The sequence below is a fragment of the Lynx canadensis genome, chromosome D4, assembly GCF_007474595.2.
Source record: "Lynx canadensis isolate LIC74 chromosome D4, mLynCan4.pri.v2, whole genome shotgun sequence".
In the NCBI taxonomy this organism is placed as follows: Eukaryota; Metazoa; Chordata; class Mammalia; order Carnivora; family Felidae; genus Lynx; species Lynx canadensis.
In genome coordinates, this window is record NC_044315.2 from 31,036,620 (window position 1) to 31,055,450 (window position 18,831).

Here is an 18,831-nt window from a genome sequence, read left to right on the forward strand (position 1 = left end):
AAGCCAGATGGGGCCAGTGCAAAGGCCTTGTATTGAGAGAGAGTAGAACTTCTTCCATGAACTATGGAAGCAAAGGAGCCTCATACCAGATGAAGTACAGAACTTCCCAGATACCAGGCCAGAAAGGCCTTAAAGGTTTTAGTCTTTATTCTTAAATGGGTGGTTTTGAAGTAAATCAGAGGGTGGCATAATAGGTGTATCAGTTATCTATTGCTGCATAAGAAATTATCCCAATTTGTTATGGTTTAAAACAACTCACATTATTATTTCACAGTTCTGTGGATCATGAATTTGAGCATAGCTTAACTGGTTCCTCTGCCTCTAAGGATCTCCCACAAGGCTATAATCCAAGTCAGCTGGGGCTGTGGTTATCTCAGGGCTCATCTAAGGGAGGATCCACATCCAAGCTTAGTCACATGGCTGTTGTCAAGCTTCAGGTCTTCACTAGCTGTTGGTTGGAGACTTCTGTTTATTGCCATGTGGGGCTCCATAGGGCTATGCACAACATGGTAATATGGCAGTTTGATTTCCTCAGAGTGGGAAAGAAAAGAAAGAACATAAAATCTTTTTGTAACCTAATCTCAGTTGTGACATCTCATCACTTTTGCCAAATTCTAGACACAGGAGCAAGTCACCTAGTAAAGCCCACACTCAAGAAGAAGGTATTACACAGTGATATGAACACCAGCAGGCAGGAATCACTGGGAGTCACTTTAGAGGCTACCTACTGCAGTGTGAAGACATTAGAGAAGTCAGAGCAAATGTAGAGAGAATTCAGAGGCTATTGTAGAAGTCAAGTCAAGAGATGACTGCAGATTGTAGCTTAGACTAGGGCAGTAGTAGTGGTGATAGTGAACACCAGGTGAACATATTTAAAAATTTTTTTTAATGTTTAGTTTTGAGACAGAGGGAGACAGAGAATGAGTGGGGGAGGGGCAGAGAGAAAGGGAGACACAGAATCTGAAACAGGCTGCAGGCTCTGAGCTGTCAGCACAGAGCCCGATGCGGGGCTCAAACCCACGAACCGTGAGATCATGACCTGAGCTGAAGTTGGATGCTTAACTGCATCCAGGCGCCCCTAAGGGAACATATTTAGAAGGTAAAATTGATGGGTAATAGATTACCAGTAGATTAAACATGGGGGAAGTAGGGAAGGGAGAGATGTTATGGAAAATTCCTAGATATTTGCCTTGTGCATTGGATAGATGGTAGTACCATTCATTATATAGAAAACATGAGAAAAAAAAATTAAGGAAGAAAAAAAAAGAATTACATTTTGATTAAGTGACATAGAAACTGCATGCAAGCAACCTAAGATTCTGGGTCACTTCACTGAAAATGCTGAGTTATTCAGGTGGATATCTTGACTTGAGACAGAGGTGAGGTCCAACTTAGAGATTTAAAAGGGCATCCGCATGTGGTTGAAGAAAGCTCAGGGTGATGAGAGGAGGAGCTAAGACTGAGTCTTGGTGAGACCCACATGTCATGGGGGGTAGAGAAGGAAGAGCCTAAAAGAAGGTAGATGAGGCATGACTAGATCAGAGAGACAGTAGGGAAATCAGGAGAGAAGTTATTTCAGAGGCCCAGATTGGAGACTGTTCTGGAAGGAGGAAGAGATCAACAGCATCAGAGGCTGCTGGGAGACCATGTAGAATGAGGGCCACTGGAGACCATCACTTATCAACACTTACCCAGCATTTGCTAGATGTGACACTGTGCTGGGCCAAAGTATACAAAGGTGAACATGTCTTGGTCAGTTGCTACCTTCTGGACCTCTCAGTGAAGGGGTGTGTGGGAAAAGAACACAATGACTTATGCTTTTAAATCTCCCAACTACAGAGTGAAAGCTGCCATGTCAAATATTATCAACTATTTAAAATCTGGCTTTCTCTGAAGACCCATTGGGTAGCTGGATGGGGATGATGGCTCTTGCATGCAGGCTCCTAGGTAGGCTGCATGAGGCTGGGATATTTATTTATTTATTTATTTATGCTCATGCTCACTGGAATCAGGGCTCATGCTCACCTGTAGCAGGGCTCTAGCTCACCTTGTGTGGTACATGAACTCACAAACAATGAGATTATGACCTGAGTTGAAGTCAGATGCTTAATGACTGAGCCACCCAGGCACCCAAGGCTGGGAACTTTTCAATAAACAGATCCCAGCAACCTAGTCCCTGGAGATTCTAATTTAATAGGTGAAAAGGACCTCAGCAACTGAGTTTTTATAAATCCCAAGGTTATTCTGATCCTTAGGCAGAGTGGAGAACCCCTCACAGGGGTGGGTTGAATTTTGATTCTTCATGTGTCAGCACTTCTAATACACATGGTTCAGTCTTGCTGAGTCTTCTTTTCTTCTGTGGAATGTAGATAATAAGAGCTGAATTGGATCTGTTTGTGAAAGCATCTGGAGGAATGGCTCAAAAAAATATTAAAACCTGGGTGGTTGAAGATGATGCCTCTCAAACAATATGCATATGAATCATCTGGAGATTTTGGTATAGGTTCTGATTCAGTCTAGGGTGGTGCCTACAAGTCTGCATTTCTAACACACTCTCATGTGATGTCAATGCTGCTGGTGTATGAACCACAGGCCCTTGGGTAGTAAGGGCTGGGTAAATATTCATGTGGGCTTATGAATGATGTCCTAGATGAGGTCTTAATGATATTGGCATACATTATTTCAAGATTGCTTTCCTATTTGATAAATAGTATCTTTTGCAATAATAATAACCAAAGAAATGCCATACTAACCCACAAGCTAGCACTCACAGAAACAGTAAACCCTCTAGCTCTGAGCATTGTGAGAATACAAATAAGTGGCCTATTTGCTAATTCACTTATAAGTGTAGTAAAGCACTATATATGACCATATATTGCAAAGGCATATGAATAAATCAATCTCACCCCCTGCAAAGGCAAGATATTTCAATATGCTTCATAACAAATTACTTAAAATTTTTTTAAACATTTTAATTTATTTTTAAGGGAGAGAGAGAGAGAGACAGAGTGTGTGGGGGGGAGGGGCAGAGAGCGAGGGAGGCACAGAATTGGAAGCAGGCTCCAGGCTCTGAGCTGTCAGCACAGAGCCCGAAGTGGGGCTCGAACCCACAAACTGCGAGATCATGACCTGAGCCAAAGTTGGATGCTTAACTGACTGAGCCACCCAGGCGCCCCCACCCCCCACCCCCAGATTACTTTTGATTAAAAAGCTTATTCAGGAGACAGATGCAAATTAACTTAGATGTGTTCCCTTCAGCAGCTTTTGAGGAATCTAAAGTATAAGAGTTCAGCATCCATAGGTTTTATTTTGGGTAAGCCCAGTGATGCTTTGTTTTCTTAAGCAGTAATTTTGAGTGTGTCTTCCACAATGCTCAGAATGGCAATTTCCAGTAGCACAGTCAGGGTATTTAGGAAGATGGTCATGAGAATGAGTTATTGAATATACTAACAGTTTCATGGAAAGAGATAGTTGTATGGTGTACCACTCGGGATGGCACATGCTGAACCTGTTTTAAGCTGATGACATTTGTGATAGGCTCCTCTTTAACAAGTAGAGCATACAGAAAAATAAGAAACACAGTGAAATTACTGCTCTCCATGAGAAATCAAGCTCTCATGGTTATAGAGAGGGTTTGAGAAGAGAGGGAGTGGAAAGCTGAGATGGCCTTCAGAGGTTCCAATAGTTCAGAAAAACCCTGACTTCATATATACTGCTCCATTGTCCCCATAATAACCCCAGTATTTGTCACACCAAAAACATTTCCATAAGGGTCAGGCTCTAACACTTATTTGCACTCACATTGTTTTAGACATTTTATATAATATTTCTTATTAATACTGAAATTACCTTGTAAGGTGGAACTACTATTATTACCATTTTGAGATGAAAACTAAGGTCCAAAGTTTATATACAGTGGACCCTTGAACAACACAGGTTTGAACTATGGGGTCCACTTATACCCAAGTGGTATGTGTTTTCATTTACATGTGGAATTTGAGAAACTTAACAGAAGATGAGGCGGGGAGGGAAGGGGAAAAATAGTTTCAAACATGGAGGGAGGCAAACCATAAGAGACTCTTAAATACAGAGAAGAGACTGAGGGTTGATGGGGGGCTGGGGGAGAGGGAAAAAAGGGTAATGGGCATTGAGGAGGGCACTTGGGATGAATACTGGGTGTTGTATGTAAGCAATGAATCATGGGGATCTACTCCAGAAGCCAAGAACACACTGTATATATACAGTGTATGTTAGCTAACTTGACAATAAATTATATTTTAAAAAAAGGTCCCACCAAACAAACAATAACAACAACAGCAACAACAACAACAACAACAACAACAACAACAAAGAACTTCACTTGTATTGGTCTCAAGTTTCTTGTTGTAAAATAAATGAATTAAACCAGAAAACTAAGAAGCTCCTTCAATATTAGTCCTTTCCCAGTAGAACATTCTTCATTGTATTTCACTTCTAGCAGCATTCAAGGGTGAAAAAAAGATTAAGGATATTTATTTCACTGAGCTGTTTTGAGTAGCAAAGATACACTTTAAAGTCATTTTGAAAAAAAAACTATGAAAGATTATACAATATAATAAAATGTTATAATGCATGGAATATGAACTCAGTGTTGATTCAATATTGTCAAGATGTTAATTATTCCCAGCTTAGTTACCAAGATTAGATTCAATATAATCCCAATAAAAAATCTCAAAAGCTACTTTGTTGGTATTGACAAACTGATTCTAAAGTTTATAATGAGAGGCAAAAGACACAGAATAATCAACACAATATTAAAGAAGACCAAAGTCAGAGGACTGACACTGTCAGTGTGCACTCATGTGGCTGCAGGGTTTTGCCATTAGTGTGCAATGGAGACCAAATAAGAGTTGGGTGGGCAGCATGCAGTTACACAGGTAAAAGAGCTAGTTGTGTCAGATAATTCTTTGTTGTGGGAGCCATCCTATGTATTGTAGGATGTTTAGTAGAATCTCTAGTACCTCCCCAACTGTGACAAAAATGTCTTCAGACATTTCCAAATGTCCCTTGGAAGGCAAAGTCACTCCAAGTTGACAGCAACATCTCAAGAGAAATGAATGGTATAGGTGCCTCCAAACTAGAAGGTAGTTTGAGCTTGTGGAAAATTTAATTCCATGTGTGATGTCTGTGTTGCTGGTGAAACATCAGGCACATGTGTTCTGACTGGATGGGCTTCCAGGGACTCAATGTTGGACAATATGGACATCTAAAATGAAAATGAAAAGGTGGGGAGCCTGGGTGACTCAGTTGGTTAAGCGTCCAACTCTCGATTTTGGCTCAAGTCATGATCTCATGGTTCGTAAGTTTGAGCCTCACATCAGGATTTGTGCTGACAGTGCTGAGCCTGCTTGGGATTCTCTCTTCCCTCTCTTTCTGCCCCTCCCATAATCTCTCTCCCCCTCTCTCAAAATAAGTAAAAATAAACTTTAAGAAAAAGAAAGAAAGAAAATCAAAAGACAACCTGTATTTTTTCCATTGGATACTCTTTCCTGCTTTGTCAAAGATTAGTTGGCCATACATTTGTAGGTCCAATTCTGGGTTCTCTATTCAATTCCATTGGTCTATGTGTCTGTTGTTGTGCCAATACCATAGTTTCTTGATGATTATAGCTTTGTAGTAGAGGCTAAAGTCTGGGATTGTGATGCCTCCCGCTTTGGTCTTCTTCAGTATTACTTTGGCTATTCAGGGTCTTTTGTGGTTCCATAAAAATTTTAGGATTGTTTGTTCTAGCTTTGAGAAGAATGCTGGTGCAATTTTTATTGGAATTGCATTGAATGTGTCAATTACTTTGGGTAGTATTGACATTTTAACAATATTTATTCTTCCAATCCATGAACATGGAATGTTTTTCTATTTCTTTGTGTCTTCTTCAATTTCCTTCATAAGTTTTCTCTAGTTTTCAGCATACAGATCTTTTACATCTTTGGTTAGGTTTATTCCTAGGTATTTTATGGTTCTTGGTGCAATTGTAAATGGTATCCATTTCTTGGTTTCTCTTTCTGTTGCTTCATTATTGGTGTATAGAAATGGTGCTGGGAGAACTGGACAGCAACATTTAGAAGAATGAAACAGGACTGCCTTCTTACACCATACAAAAAAACAAAACAAAACAAAACAAAACTCAAAATGGATGAAAGATCTAAATGTGAGACAGAAAACCATCAAAACCCTGGAGGAGAAAGCAGGCAACAACCTCTTTGACCTCAGCCACAGCAATTTCTTGCTTAACACATCTCCAAATGCAAGGGAATTAAAAGCAAAAATGAACTATTGGGACCTCATCAAGATACAAAGCTTCTGCACAATGAAGGAATTAATCAGCAAAACTAAAAGGCAACTGACAGAATGGGAAAAGATATTTGCAAATGACATATCAGATAAAGGGCAGGTATCCAAAATATATAAAGAACTTACCAAACTCAACACCCGAACAACAATCCAGTGAAGAAATGGGCAGAAGACATGAATAGACACTTTTCCAAAGAAGACATCCAAATGACCAACAGACACATGAAAAGATGCTCAATGTCACTCATCAGGGAAATACAAATCACACCATAGTGAGATACTACCTCACACCAGTCAGAGTGGCTAAAATTAACAACTCAGGCAACAACAGATGTTGGCGAAGATGTGGAGAAACAGTAACCCTCTTGCACTGTTAGTGGGATTGCAAACTGGTGCAGTCACTCTGGAAAACAGTGTGGAGGTTCCTCAAAAAATTAAAAATAGAACCACCCTACAACCCAGCAATAGCACTACAAGGAATTTATCCAAAGGATACAGGAGTGCTGATTCATAGGGGCACATGTGCCCTTGGTTTATAGCAGCACTTTCAACAATAGCCAAATTATGGAAAGAGCCTAAATGTCCATCAACTGATGAATGGATAAAGAAGATGTGGTTCATATATACAATGGAATACTACTTGGCAATGAGAAAGAATGAAATCATGCCATTTGCAGCAACATGGATGGAACTGGAAGGTATTATGCTGAGTGAAATAAGTCAGTCAGAGGACAGATACATGTTTTCACTCATATGTGGATCTTGAGAAACTTAACAGAAGACCATGGGGAAAGAGAAAGGGAAAAAATAGTTACAAACAGAGAGGGAGGGAGGCAAACCATGAGAGACTCTTAAATACAGAGAACAAACTGAAGGTTGATGGTGGGGGGAGAGGGGAAAATAGGTGATGGGCATTGAGGAGGGCATTTGTTGGGATGAGCACTGGGTGTTGTACATAAGCAATGAATCATGGGAATCTACCCCAAAACCAAGAGCACACTTTACACTCTGTATGTTGGCCAATTTGACAATAAATTATATTTAAAAAACAAAAAGAAACTTTTGGGGTATGTAGATGTGTTCATTATTTTGATGATTTCATGGATATATATATATATATATATATATATATATAAATGCTAAAATTGATTACATTTTATGCTTTTAATATGTTCAGCTTATTATATGTCAGTTAAATAAACCACAAATTTTTTTGTTTATATAAAAAAAGGACAACCTGTAGAATGAAAGAAAATATTTTCAAACTACGTATTTGATAAGGGGTTAATATCCAAAATATGTAATGAGTTCATACAACTCAATAGGAAACAAAAATAAAAACAAAACAATCCAATTAAAAAATGGGTGTGAAGTACTTAAATAGATATTTTTCTAAAGAAGATACATAAATAGCCAACAGATATATGAAAAGGTGCTCAACATCCCCTATCATCAGAGAAATGCAGATCAAAAACTCAGTGAGATATCACCTCACACCTATCAGAATGACTATTATTGAAAGGACAAGAAATAACTAGTGTTTGTGAGGATGTGCAGAAAAGGAAACTTTTGTGTACTGTTGGTGGGAACATAAACTGGTGCAGCCACTATGGAAAGCAGTATGAAGGTTCCTCAAAAAATTGAAAAAAAAATTACCATGCAATCCAGCAATTTCATTTCTGAGTATTTATCTGAAGAAAATAAAATACTAATTTGAAAAGGTATATGTATATGCAATACTACTCAGCCACAAAAAATAAAATCTTGTCATTTTCAACAACATGAATTGACTTTGAGGGCATTATGTTAGCATAATAGTGAAATAAGCCAGACAGAGAAAGACAAATACCATATGATTTCACTTACACATGGAACATAAAAAGCAAAGGTAATGAACACACAAAACCAAACCAAACTCATAGATAGAAAGAATAGACTGGTTGTTGCTAAAGGGAAGGGGGTTGGAAGAGTGGGCGAAATGGGTGAAGGGGATCAAGGAGTACAAACTTCCAGTTATGCAATTATTAAGTCATGGGGATATAAGGTACACCATAGTGACTATAGTCAATATTATTGTATTGCAAATTTGAAAGTCGTTAAGAAAGCAAATCTTAACAGTTTTTATCGTAGAAATTTTTTTTTATAACTTTGTATGGTGACAGATAATAACTAGACTTATTGTGGTGATCATTTCACAATATGTGCAAGTGTTGAATAATTATGTTGTACACCTTAAACTAATATAACATGGGATGTCAATTATACTTCAATAAAAAAATTAAAGCAGAAAAGGATATCATGTTATTATTTGTCACTAGTGCATTTGATCCCACAGGAAAGGCTGAGAGCACACAGTTTCTTGCTGTAGAGCGCTCATTTCTAGGAAGTAAGTGGACTCTTTTGCATCTACTGGCCCGACACTGGAAACATGGTCTCCTCTGAGGCAAGGTCCTGTGACTAACACACTGCTTCATATCTGTTGGTCCAGTACTTCAGGTTTTATCAGAGGAGATTATAAACTAATGATATATCTTCCAAAACATCCAGTTCTTCAAATTACTATTTCTTGGGTTTATGTAGAAACAATTAAGGAAATCTGTGAAACAAGAACATAAATCACTAGATGAACATTTGACATTTAGTGAGCCATGATTAGTGATTAGAAAACACTCAGAGTAATGGGTAATAGAAGACTCTCAAAGCAATCTCAAATTATATAAAACTCCAGTTCTGCGGAATGACTAGAAAGCTAAATAGAAATGAGCTTTTCTCATTTAAGACATTTCTCACTTGCTGTTGTGAAATTATGGAAGACTGACAATTAGGAACAGAACAAAGCCCCTTCACTAAAGAGGCCCAAACAGTAAATAATGGAAAGAGATGAAAAGCAATGAGAGTAATCAAAGCCTGTAGTTTTTCTGTGCATCACTGAGACTTAATCTATGTCCTTTTAAAGTGTTTACTGAGAGGTTTCCTGTGCCAGAGTTTAACCACATTCTTTACTATTTGACTCTGTACTACTCTTTTTAATACTGCTCTTTAACTATAAATTAGTAATTAAACAACAAAGTAATAGAGTAGAAAAAAATTTAGGTCTTAACATACTTATATTAGTCTTAATTAAAGTTCTGAGTCAGTTTATTTGATATAATGATTACTGACGCCTACTTTTGTACTTAGATGGAAGAGCCATAAAAATCACATGTAGGAACTTGATAAACCTGTCTCAAGCAGGACCTCAGAGGAATGAACAACAATGAGCCTTTCCAAATTAAACAACCGGGACCTTGCCTCCTTGGCATTAATTCTTCTGATATGAGTAAGACACAGGCCTCACAGCAGAATGGCAAAGCTCTGAAAGCATTATCTCAAAGGACAAGAATAGAGCATACAAAGATATAAACCAGAGCTCAGAGAACTCCACAAACTGTAAATAGATGAGAGTGTGGAAATTATGAAAATGTCATTGGAAAGCCCTTGAAAAAATGCCTGGTGGAAGAGTCTAAAACTCATTTCCCCTGATACTGTATAGAGATCTTGTTTAAAGAAGAAAGTAACTAGCTCAAGAAATAATCACCTGTCAGGAAATGATGAACGAACAGACTTTAGTGTGAGGACCTCCAGTGAGGACCAAGTCCTCTGCCGAAGTCTTCGTCTTCTGATGCTCCTGAGGTGGAGGCACGTGGGTAGGGGTACTTGTCACCCTTCTACCTGTGGGAAGTGATTTATGCCTGACTGCATGCTGGACAGGGGAACTGTCTGAAACCTAGGTAGACAGTCATACAAGACATGGCAGGGGCACTTCGATATAAATGTCTAGAAGAGTTGAAAGAAAAAAAAAGATTTCAGACTATCTAGAGCCCTGAAAGAGCCTTCTACCAACTGTTTAGATCATTTAGAACATGGGGTTCTTCCCCAAGGGAATGACAGAAAATTAAGGAGGTGAAAGTCAAACTCAAATCCTGCTGCAGATCCACTTTTGGAAAACTCTATCTTTGTTCTGAACTCTCATGTTTCATGGGCTGATCCAATCAATGATTTAAGAAGAATATTAGCAAAGACAGAGCAATTAGCTCTACTCGAACATTCAGAATCCAAGAAGTGATGACATAATGACTTTGAAGCCTTCAGTCCTTGTTTACAAAGCAAACGAGACTAATATTCATGGCCTTTGAAAAGATGCTCTTTCATATTTGACACTGAGTGCATCTGATACAAATAGAAAACCTTGAGAAAGTATGAGTCTGCCTTCCTTAGAGGCCATCATTTATTATGTAAACACTGAGAGCCCCTTTGTTGTCCTTGCTGGGTCTGTCCATCAGAGCTACCTTTGCACACACCCAGCCCAGCCAGCTGCCCTCTGACCAGCCCTTTAGATGGATCTGCAGTCACCTCAGAAACCTCAGGGTCACCTAGTGATTAGCTCACTGGGTCTCTCTGTGCCCTAATGCCATTCTCCTCTGGCTCATGTAACTGTCCTGTGTTAAACAAGGCTTTCACTCTACATAGACGCCTGAGACATCCCTATCTGGCTCACCACTGCCTCCTGGTCTGGTATCAAAGCAGCCTCTCCAGCAGCACTGCAGACCACAACTTACTCTGAAAATCAATCTGAATCTAAAATGTGTATGTCCTGGGGCACGTGAGTGGCTCATCAGTTAAGTGTCAGACTTTGACTCAGGTCATGATCTCACAGTCATGAGTTTGAGCCTTGTGTCAGCTCTGTACTGGGAGCCTGGAGCCAGCTTCAAATTCTGTGTGTCCCTCTCTCTCTGCCCCTCCCCACTCATGGTCTCTCTGTCTCTCTTTCTCTCTTTCTCAAAAATAAGTAAACATTAAAAAATTTTTTAAAAGAAATTAAAAATAAAAAAATACACTAAAATGTGTATATCCTACAGTGTTCTTGTGTGTGTTCTGTGGTTTTTTATCTTACCTGAAACACAAGGATGATGCTGACATCTACATTAGGAAGTATTCATAAATTGAAATTTGTTATCTGAAGAATTAGTCATATCTCTAATAGTGCCCAAGACAGGGCCTTCAACATGGTGATGGGAAACAGATGTGCTGACATGAATGAAATGATGCTGCTTAATGATTTTCATTCATTATTAGTCATTTCGTTCATTATTAGGTGTGTCATATTTAGATTAGTTGCCAAATTATAGAATTATTCTCTTATCAGCTTTTTTTTTTCTTTTCTCTTTTTTTTTTTTTTTTTTTTTTCAACGTTTATTTATTTTTGGGACAGAGAGACAGAGCATGAACGGGGGAGGAGCAGAGAGAGAGGGAGACACAGAATCGGAAACAGGCTCCAGGCTCTGAGCCATCAGCCCAGAGCCCGACGCGGGGCTCGAACTCACGGACCGCAAGATCGTGACCTGGCTGAAGTCGGACGCCTAACCGACTGCGCCACCCAGGCGCCCCAATTCTCTTATCAGCTTTGTTACACTCTCATTCCTTGATGCCTGGAGCAGAATTCTTTTTTTTTTTTTTTTTTTTTTTTTAATTTTTTTTCAACGTTTATTTATTTTTGGGACAGAGAGAGACAGAGCATGAACGGGGAGGGGCAGAGAGAGCGGGAGACACAGAATCAGAAACAGGCTCCAGGCTCCGAGCCATCAGCCCAGAGCCCGACGCGGGGCTCGAACTCACGGACCGCAAGATCGTGACCTGGCTGAAGTCGGACGCCTAACCGACTGCGCCACCCAGGCGCCCCTGGAGCAGAATTCTTAAAATGTGACAAAGGTTCATGTGCTGGAGGAGGAAGAAAGACTTTCTCTATTTGTTCATCCAAATGGCTAAATGTACTGAGACCAAGAGCTGGGAATCTAAAAACACTTCCTTCAATTTACACTAAGGAAAGCAACATTAAAATTACATTAAGCATGAACACCCCTGCTGAAGCAATTAAAAAACATTAAAAATTGTCAGGCAAACAGTTACCAACATAATGCAGCAAAAAGATTACATACCTGGAGTGTTGGGTCAGGTTCTGGGTGTAGTCCTCGTAAGCCAGGAGATCTTGAGCAAGTCACTGAATGTTTCCAAGTTTCAGTGTCCTCTTCTGAAAAATGTAGATGTTAACCTCACAGGGCTGCTGTGAAGAGTAAATGTGACAATAAATTTAAGAACATTTTGTCAGTGCTATTCAAATGGTTTCATTTTAAAATTTATTGCTTTTAGAGCTGTGTAAATTGCAGGTTGTGACTGTTAAGAATTCTTTACCACATGTGGCAGGGTTCAGAGAGCATCATATGATGCTGATTCACAAATGTCAGCCACATCTAGCTTTGGGGCAGCTCTGGGAGTCTGTGGAGGTGAGCACTACCCTCCTCACATGCTGCTGCTGCTGCTGCTGCTGCTGCTGCTGGGTTTCATCTGTTCTTCCTCCCATTTCTCTTCAAAATGCCATGGCCACCCCCATCAGTAGCACAGACCATACTTTGCACTTAAAGTGGATTCAATACTCTTTTTGTAGTTGACCTCCATGGTTAAGCACCAAGCATAATTAAGCTTCCATATGACAAAGTCTTGCAATTTCCAAAGAACTGACAAATGTACATTTGAAGATCAGTGTATTTGGAACTTGAGGACTACCTGCGCAATATTTTTTTATGTACAGACCTGGCATGATTTTTTTCTAAATTAGATAAAGAATATTAGTAGCTAAAGGCAATACCCTGACTAATGTGTAAAGCTATGAACAATAGTAAAATCATAAATTGTGATTCCATTTATGCTTCTGCTGCCAAAGCTTAATCAGATTAGGAGTAGAACAGAGATTCCTCAATCTGATAAAAGTTACCTATAAAACAACCTACAGATAAACATGGTGAAATACCAAATATATACCCCCTAAGTCAAGAAAAAGACCAGGAAATTCACTCATATCACATTCTACTCAATCTTGTAGTGGAGGTCCTAACAGTACAGAAAGTCAAGAAAAAGAAATGAAAATTATAAAGGTGAAAAAGGAAGAATTAAAGGTATCTTTATTTGTAGATGGTGATTGCGTACATAAAAAATTCAAAGGAATTCATATGATGGAACTTTCTAAGGAACTGAAAATGTTATATATTTTTATCTAGATGGTGATTACATGGGTATATACTCATATAAAAAGTCACTCAGCTGTCCACTTAAGATTTATGAATTTTACTTTATATAAATTATACCTCAAAATAAGCTACAAGGAATTAAAGATAATTTACATTTATCTATAACACTGATATTTTTTTTATTTTTTTTTAACATTTATTTATTTTTGAGACAGAGAGAGACAGAGCATGAACAGGGGAGGGTCAGAGAGAGAGGGAGACACAGAATCTGAAATAGGCTTCAGGCTCTGAGCTGTCAGCACAGAGCCTGACGCAGGGCTCGATCTCACGGACCGTGAGATCATGACCTGAGCCGAAGTCGGGCGCTTGCTTAACCGACTGAGCCACCCAGGCACCCCTCACTGATACTTTTTAAAAATGTTGATTTATTTTGAGAGAGAGAGAGAGAGAGAGGGCAAGCACGTGCAAGCAAGGGAGGGGCAGACAGAGAGAGGGGGAGAATTCTTAGCAGGCTCTGTGCTGTCAGCAAGAAGCCCAATTTGGGGCTCGAGCTCATGAACCGCGAGATCATAACCTGGCCAAAATCAAGAGTTGGATGCTTAACTGACTGAACTACCCAGGCACCCCATATAACCAATGATATTTTTAAAACAGGCCTGCAAATTGTTTGACACTCTTCTCTTCAACATGTGGAGCTTAATTCCTTGCCCCTGCAATGTGGATAGGACATGGTGACTCACTTCTAATGAACAGAAGTGATGCTGTGTTGATGTCCAATTCTAGGTCATAAAAAGATGTAGGTTCCACTAACTTCTCTCTCTTAGAATCTGTTTGCTCTGTAGGGAGCCAGCCATTATGTTATGGAGACATTCAAGCAGCCTTGAGGAGAACACACATGGTGTGGAAATGAGGACTCAAACCAACAACCAGTACCAACTTGCCAGCATTGTGAATTGGCCAGTATGCACGTAGGTCTTCCAGCCTTTGAAACCATCAGATTCCTGAAGCCCTGATCTGCATTTTGACTACAACCTTGTGAGAGATCTGGAGGCAGAACCACTTGATTAAGCTGCTCCCACAAAACTGTAAGAGATATTAATGTTTATTGTTATTTTAAACCAGTAAATTTTGGGGTAATTTGTTATATAGCGATAGATAATATCTGTCTTCAGGGTTAGTGGTTACATTTGAAGGGTATACTTCACAACTCTAAATGATTGAAATGTTTGTTTATATCTTATGTTCTAATCTGGAAAACCAGTATTGAGTGCTGTGTATAAGGCATTATTTAAATTAGAACATATTTAGGCCTGATAGTAAAAAGGGCTAGCAATAATACTATGTTATTAAATTTCTAGTTGTCTCTTCCCACTTTTGGACCCCCAATAAGTACAAAGTCTCCACATGTTCAGAATAGGTTTTCTATAGGGGTGATAGGTAAGAGAACAAATTACTGAGTAAGAATGAGAGCATCATAATAAAGTTATTTTGGGGGGAATTTTTCCATAGTAGCAAATCAAGGCACAAAAATGGAGGACGATGCTTGGCAAAGTGAAATAATGAGAAAGAAGTAGAAGGAAACTGCCCCTTATTCAGGAAAACTTCTTAGCCTCTAACCAGTTGCATGTTGGGCTCATTATACTAATTTTGTTCTTACAAACGAGATTTCAAGTCCCTATAAATCATCTTGTTTATACTTTTGAAGCATCAAGAAGTCAGGTTGATACTCACTCAATGATAAATGTCTGGTTAGGACAATGCCTAACATCACCACAGCTGCTTCCCTAGCCAGCTACTTGTGCTTATGGGCCCCTCATCTTCAGCTTCCAGAGTTAGTTAGTTTGTTGTTGTTACAAGACACAAATCCTCCTACACACACTGAATGATCACACATAGCAATGCATGGCAATCATTCGTTTTGCTTTCAGTGAACTAAGAAATTTAACTCTCAGCGTGATGCCATGCTTTGTAGCCCCTTTGCAAAAGGGCTTTCAGATTAGCCCTTTTGGCATTAGCAGAAGAAAGCTGCACAGAGGTTTCCAACTCAGTGTGTCCGTCTTCAGTGCCTCTTCTGCAGCCTTTCCATTCCATAATTTCAACAGTAAGTTTGTTAAATGAGCACTTCAAAATACATGATCATGAATAATTTTAAATGACTTAAACTGTAAGTACTAAGAGCAAATAAGCACTTGATAATGGATATTGTAAGAATTTCCCCTCAATAAATCATTAGTATTTTTCTCTACAACTACTTGTGGTTTTCTCAGAGCATTAATTTTTTCTGAAAAGCAAGGAAAAGTTAAAAGAACAGGAATAAATACCTGAACAAGCAGGGTGTTGTTCTCCTTGACCACAGGCATGTTCTTGGTGCCTTTTACACACACGATGTGTCCTTGTGTGAGAACACACACCTTAGGGAGAAAATGAACAGGTATGGATGGTAATATGCGGTGAGTGGAAATTGTTCTTAGGCTGACAAAGTTAAGATTCAACCATAAAACCCTTTATTTCAGGAAATACAAAAACAGAAGCTTTTTATATCAGGAGAGAATTTTATAGGTAGGAATCACAGTGGGAATTAATGCTTAATCATAATCATAGTAACAATAGTGATGGTAACTTTTAAAAATCATGAAAATAACATGCTCCCCATCCCCAAATTTGAAGACCTTTCTGCATTAAGTGGAAGTGAGACCATCTTACTTGAGTAAGATGAAGGAACTCTGGAAAGATTTCTTTGTTAAACAAAGGAACTTTGGAAAACATAAGATGGAAGTAGATAATAAAGAATTGAGGGATGTAAGTACACATTGCTATGTTAATAAAGCTAAGTCACTCACATTCAGCTCCAGTTGGAGTTCTGACAGTGGACATGAAAAGAAATGAGCTGTGGCCAAGGGAAGAGGAGGTGAGGGTCACAGGGAGTGTGGTGCTGAGGAGAACACGAGGCAGAGGTGATGAAAGGCAGATTTGTAGATACAAAAAAAGGAAAACCTAATGGGGAGATGGGAGATGCCAGACCGAGGGACATTTTTGGTCACTGGAAACTTTGGCTCAGTGGTGCCAAGGCTGGACAGGGGTGGTGGTGGCAAAAGGACAGGTGTCAGAGGGTTTCAGTCTGTGACCTCAGGACAGGCGCCTCTCTCTCATCGCCTCCTCAGCCAAGAGCCCACGGGGTTATCTAAGCACGCTCTGATCTTGCAGCGGGAGCGTTATGCATTTCGTTCTTGCTTTGATCCGAGAGATTAGTGTGCTCTTTACCACCTTCTCCATGAAGAGGGTGGGGACAGTCAGGATTTAGAGGAAACCCGGGGGACCCGCCTACCAGATGCTATGCCTGGAGGCAGAGAGCATTCTAGCTTTTCCCCCAAGATAAAGTGAAATGGCAGAAAGCCAGGACAGGAACCAGCTCCCAGCCTGTGTCTGCACAAGGACACTCTGCAGTGGACACAGAGCCTGGGGGACAGTTCTTGGGCCCAGAGCTTTTTAGGGTTTTGTGTGTTACCAGGCAGTCTTGATCACTATGTGATACCTCTTCTCAGACTTTTCATCAGCCAGTGAGTCAACACACATTGAAAAACCAGACTGTACAATCAGTGCTAAGTGTTCAGTCATATTCAAGGGCTTTATAATCATAGGCCATATTTCTTTCTACTTTCTATGGCTTTGTCCAAGTGCACAGTGGCCAGAGAATCTTTGTTTATACCACTTCAAGGGTTCCATTATAATAGAAGTTGCCTCTGAAAGTGCAGCAGTTAATGTCATATAGAGCAAAATGAAATGAAAAGAAAAAGCCCCAACTGAGAGATATTGGACCCGCTGCTTGACCTCTGAATGTTTTCCCCTCATCTGTAAAATTAGGATACTGTTGTTGATGATGATGTTGATCCCTAGCTCCTGGTGTTATGAATAACACATAAAGTGTGAAGGGTAATGTGTGTGTCAGCTGTCCTTGCTGTAACTCAGGGTTGGAGTCCTTGGTCCCATGAAAGCCTAGATCTGCTATTTCTGGCCCACAGCAGGGCTTCCTGGAGGTGAGCATGATGAGTTTTCTGTGAACTTGGTGGGTGCAGACAACCTCAGGTTCCAAGGGAAGCCATCTCCAGACCCCACTAGTAGCCTGATGGATGGTAGGGGCTTCTGTGCAGATATTGTGGGGCAGGATCATGCTTAGTGTCTTGCAGACTTGTGCCAAATAAGCTCTACTTTACATTAGTTTTTAGAAATTACAAACTGCTGCAGAGCTCTAACACTAGACTCAGTTGTTTTAAAACCTCAATAAATAGAATGAAAGGAAAACACACTATTTAAAGACTACCATGTATTTTCTTTTTTTATGAGAGGTAAAGCCCAAATTAGTAACTTTTCTATTTGAGAAAAGGGAAAAAAAAACCCAAAACAAAAAACCCTCTCCAAAGATGAAGCCAAGATCCTACTCTGGAATGGAGTTTAAGACAATGCAGAATTTTATTGTTTTCTACAATAGTGCCAAGGTGGTCTTTACTGTGGGTAGAATTGCATTTCTTCATTGTTTCATTGATTCATTCATTCACTTACTCATTTAACTAGGATGCTCTGAGCTACTATGTGCCTACCACTCCTCTACGTCCTGAGTTCTGCCCTAATGGAGCTCACTCACAATCTAGTGAGGGGAGCAGACACCAATCAGACAATCATGTCACTCATGTGACAAGGGATGGGCCTGGTCTTGGAAGGCTTCCCTGAATAAGTGACTAAAGCTAAGATATGCAGGATGGGTCAGACTTGATAGTCAGAAGAGGGTGAGTACTCACTTCAGCAGCACATAGACTAGAACTGGAACAATACAGTGAAGATTAGCATAGTCCCTGCGTAAGACTGACATGCAACTAGTGACATGTTCTGTATTTTTGCATGGCAACACAAATGTATTTAGTGCTATTCAGCTGTATACTTAAAATGATTGAAATGGTACATTTTATGTTGTGTCTATTTTATGATAATGAAACAGAGGGGGATGGTGTTGAGAAGGTTCTGCTGCAAGCAGAAGGAAGAGCTGGTAGACATGTCTAGTGAGACATTTGAGAGCAAAGCCAGCAAAGCTGGTCTGTCAAGATTTGAGGGAGGTGGTAGGTGGCCCAAGATGAAGGTGGAGTTGCAAGCAGAGGCATCAAACCTGGATATTGATGATCTGTGTTCTGAAACCAGTGGGAGATTGTGGAGACTTTCATCAGGGTAGTGATGTATTTGTACTTTAAAAAGTTACCCTCGGGGTGCCTGGGTGGCTCAGTCAGTTGAACGTCTGACTCTTGATTTCAGCTCAAGTCATGATCCCAGGGTCTATGGGACCAAACCAGAGTCAGGCTCTGCGCTGAGCCTGGAGCCTGCTTACAGTTCTTTCCCTCTCTCTCTGCTCTTCCCTTCCTGCTTGTGCTCTTTCTCTTTCTCTCTCAAATTAAAAAAT

General features: G+C 39.8%; 1 non-coding gene across 1 annotated transcript; it reads left to right on the forward strand.

Annotated features, from left to right (window-relative positions):
- The first annotated feature begins 18,173 nt into the window (after nucleotides 1–18,173).
- On the forward strand, nucleotides 18,174–18,279 carry LOC115500167. Its single transcript, XR_003964418.1, has one exon. It is a non-coding gene; the product is annotated as a U6 spliceosomal RNA (small nuclear RNA).
- The last annotated feature ends 552 nt before the right edge of the window (nucleotides 18,280–18,831 follow it).